Genomic DNA, 3610 nt, shown 5'->3' with positions numbered 1-3610 from the left:
TCTCACGCGTAAAAGATCTCAATATATCAATCAATTTCAAAATCGTGGGGTATCGCCACTTGTTTCAACAATTAGTCGTGTCTAAAATTTTGAAGAAAAAGGACACTAAAGGCAAAAGATATTTTGAAAAAAAAGGTTTCAAAGAGGTTTTACAAACATAAGAAGGTTTTGGAAAAAGGGAGAAGATTTTGAAAATCTAAGAAGTGGGAGGAGATGAAGAGGCTATCCTAATACATAAAATAAAAGCTAAGGAAAAGAACGGTCTAACCGAAAAAGAAGCCAACACTTGACATTGTGAGTCAAGGTAGATTTCCAATCCTTTGGGCTTATCGATACAAACCCAACACATTACTTGGGGATCCAGAGAAACTTATTATCTTAGCACCACTTGCATTAAACACGTTAAAATTCTGACAAAAATAGGGCAGAGTAACGGCTGTTTTCGGGTAAAATCCTTATATCAATGCCTTCGAATTAACCATTAAGGACTTTCAAGGAAATACCTGCATACACAAACAGACAGAATAACAACAGAGTAATAACAAAATAAGGGCCCAGAGGTACTAAGTCCATAAGTCCGAATCTCCAAAATGCTCGGGATAGTAACCAATAGTCGGAAAAAGAGCCTTAAAAGTTTTTTAGATTTTTGTTGTTTATTAGTGTTTTAGCATAAAAGTAAAGTATGGTCTAAGTGGACAAAAAGAAAATAGCGGAAACATAAACATAGCGTCCAAATGGACAAATAGGAAATAGCGGAATATAAACGTCCAAATGGACAAAGAGAAAATAGCGGAAACATAAACATTATGAAATGATAAAATAAAGCAATAAAGCGAAAAATAAAGAGCGGTATAATAAATTGCGGAAATTAAAGTCAATTGTTAGATGTTAAAGATAACCATCTTGAAACTCGTCAAGTATGTTATCAAAGTTATTAATAAAGATCGATGGTGAGTGAAGGATGTTCTCGAATTTAAATTCAATGGACATTTATCAGAAGCTTGATAAAATCATAGCGACTACACGATAAACCTCCATAAGTCTTAAATCAACCGCATACAATTCTCTTCCATGTTTGATCTTTTTTATTTGGGACACGAAATATTGTGCTATGTTAAGCAGATCGCCAAGTGATTTATATAGAAATCACCCTACAACGAGGCCGGTCAAAACTTTATGTGCTAATGCATGCGAGAGAAGCGATATGTAGATCACTCTCTGAAAGCAATACCGCATGAAAAGAAAAATAGGGAGCAATCTCGTCTTTACCAAGAATCCATAAGAATTCTCAAGATATTAAGACTTTCATCGATCAAAATAAAAAGAAATAAAAGATGGAACCACATTCAAAAGCTCCTTTCATCCATAATTTCAATCACTTAATATTGCGGATTTGGATTCTCATCCTATCGATGCCCTAAGTCCGTTGAATTTAGAGAGAAATTAGGCCTCTGACTTGTGATTCAAAGAAAATATCAAAAGAATGGAGTAAAAGAAGAGTTAGAACCAAAAACAAGTCAAAAACCACAAAAAAAAAAAGCATTCTGCCTTACTGAAATCGATATCCCTCTGTAGGAAATTGATTTCCTGCTTGCAGACTTCAAAATCAGGCGCAAAAACAGAGTGGAAATTGATTTCCCTCTGGAGGAAATCGATTTCCTGCGCACAGTTTAAAAAAAAACATTAAGCACCATAAAACTTAATTTAGACAAACATACAAACACCTTATGATCGCATATCCATTGGAGCACGAATTTTCCACCAATTCACCATCAAATAGGACCAATATAGCATCAAAGATGCATTGAACACAAGCAACAAAGATCTACATCTTAGAGTTTAGAATTTTACCACTTCTTGATGAAAATGTTGGAATAGCTTCAAGAACAATCTCAAAATGAGTAGATCCTTCAAAATTGGAGATGAACAAACAAAGAAAAGAGTGAAATGTAGGAGGTTTAGCTCAAAACTAGTAAGATTCGATGTGAATCTCACTAATTCTATGAAAATGAACTTTGGGAGAGGGTTTTGGAAAGGGTGAGAAATGAATTTGCAAGAAATTTTTTGGCTCTCCAAGCGTGAGAAATGGGGGAGTAGAGACCTCTATTTATAGGATGGGAGCAAGAGTAGTGGCAATTTGGTCTTTTTGCTTTTGGTTAATTAACTTGTGTTTAATTGGTGTTTAAATGGTATTTAAATGGTAAAATGGGGTTTAAGTGGGTCTAATGAAGGGAATTAATTTTGGTGAGGTGGAAAATTGGTAAAATGACAAAAATGATCAAAGAAAATAGGTGCCAAAATGATGTCACACTTCCCTCCTTATATTTTTGAATTTCGCCCCAGGAAAATCGATTTCCCCTATGGGTAAATCGATTTCCATCTTCAAAATTTTCAAAAATTTCTTTCTTGCACTATTTTAATTTTTGCCCGATCTTTTACCTGTAAAATATAAACAAAAGAGACAAAATACATATTTTTGGATTTTGGTTAGTATAAAACAAATAAAAAAAACTAAAAGTGCTTGATGATTCCCCTCAAAGATTAACACAGTATCAAAAGTGGAGTCTCACAATAGTGCTCATGATTGATGATTAAACTACAACCAATGTATGATCTTAGGGTCAAAAATTGGGGTATGACAGATGCCCCTATTTAAGTTTCTTCGATCCGGAAATACGATGATTGTAAATCTTCGTTTTGACGAGATTGAAGAGACTTAAATATATAAAACACACAATTTTTGAATCTAAGATGCAATGCAATGCTTAGTGAATGCATATGATGATGATGAAACAGAACACCAGTGGGGGAAAGAGAACTCCACTGGGGAAAACAAATGTCTTACGGGAAGAACTCCACTGGGGAAACAAGAATTTGTTGGAGAGACGAGATTTTGCTGGGAAAAGAAACTTCACCGGGGAAAACATTTTGCACCAGAGAGGTTAAAGCATCACCTTTCATTGGGAATGAGAAGAAAAGGGGGCATCCTCTTTCACTGGGGATGAGAAAATATGCATCCTCTTTCAATGGGGAATCAGAATACCAATCATTCATTAACAGAAAATACACCATCGTTCCACTGATAATATGAATAGAAATGCATCGACGTACCACTAACGATGAAAATATAACAATATACACCAACATTCCACTGAAGGTGAGCTACCAACGTTCCAGTGGAGATAGAAAAGGAAAAGTGTCTTGACATTGCCGAAAGGTTGTGGTTCCTTGATAGCGGATGTTCAAGACACATGACGGGAGACATATCTCTTTTCGTTGAGTTTCACGCAAAGAAAAAGGGGTATGTCACCTATGGAGATAACAATCGGGGAGCCATACTTGGTAAAGGAAGTGTAGGTAACCCTTCTACCACAACTATAACTAATGTACTGCTAGTAGAAGGCCTTAAGCATACTCTTTTAAGTATAAGTCAATTGTGCGACAAAGATTTTAAAGTAACGTTTACAAATTCTGGCTGCACAATAGAACATACTAAGAAAAGAGACATTATGTTTAATGGCTTAAGAGTAAACAACATCTATATGCTAAACTTGGATGAGGTATCTAAGTCTAGTACCAAGTGTCTAATTTCTCTAGGCGAAGACTCATG

The sequence above is a fragment of the Vicia villosa genome, unplaced genomic scaffold, assembly GCF_029867415.1.
Source record: "Vicia villosa cultivar HV-30 ecotype Madison, WI unplaced genomic scaffold, Vvil1.0 ctg.002775F_1_1, whole genome shotgun sequence".
Lineage (NCBI taxonomy): Eukaryota > Viridiplantae > Streptophyta > Magnoliopsida > Fabales > Fabaceae > Vicia > Vicia villosa.
The sequence above is the reverse complement of the archived record's forward strand: the minus strand, read 5'-3'. Positions refer to the sequence as shown.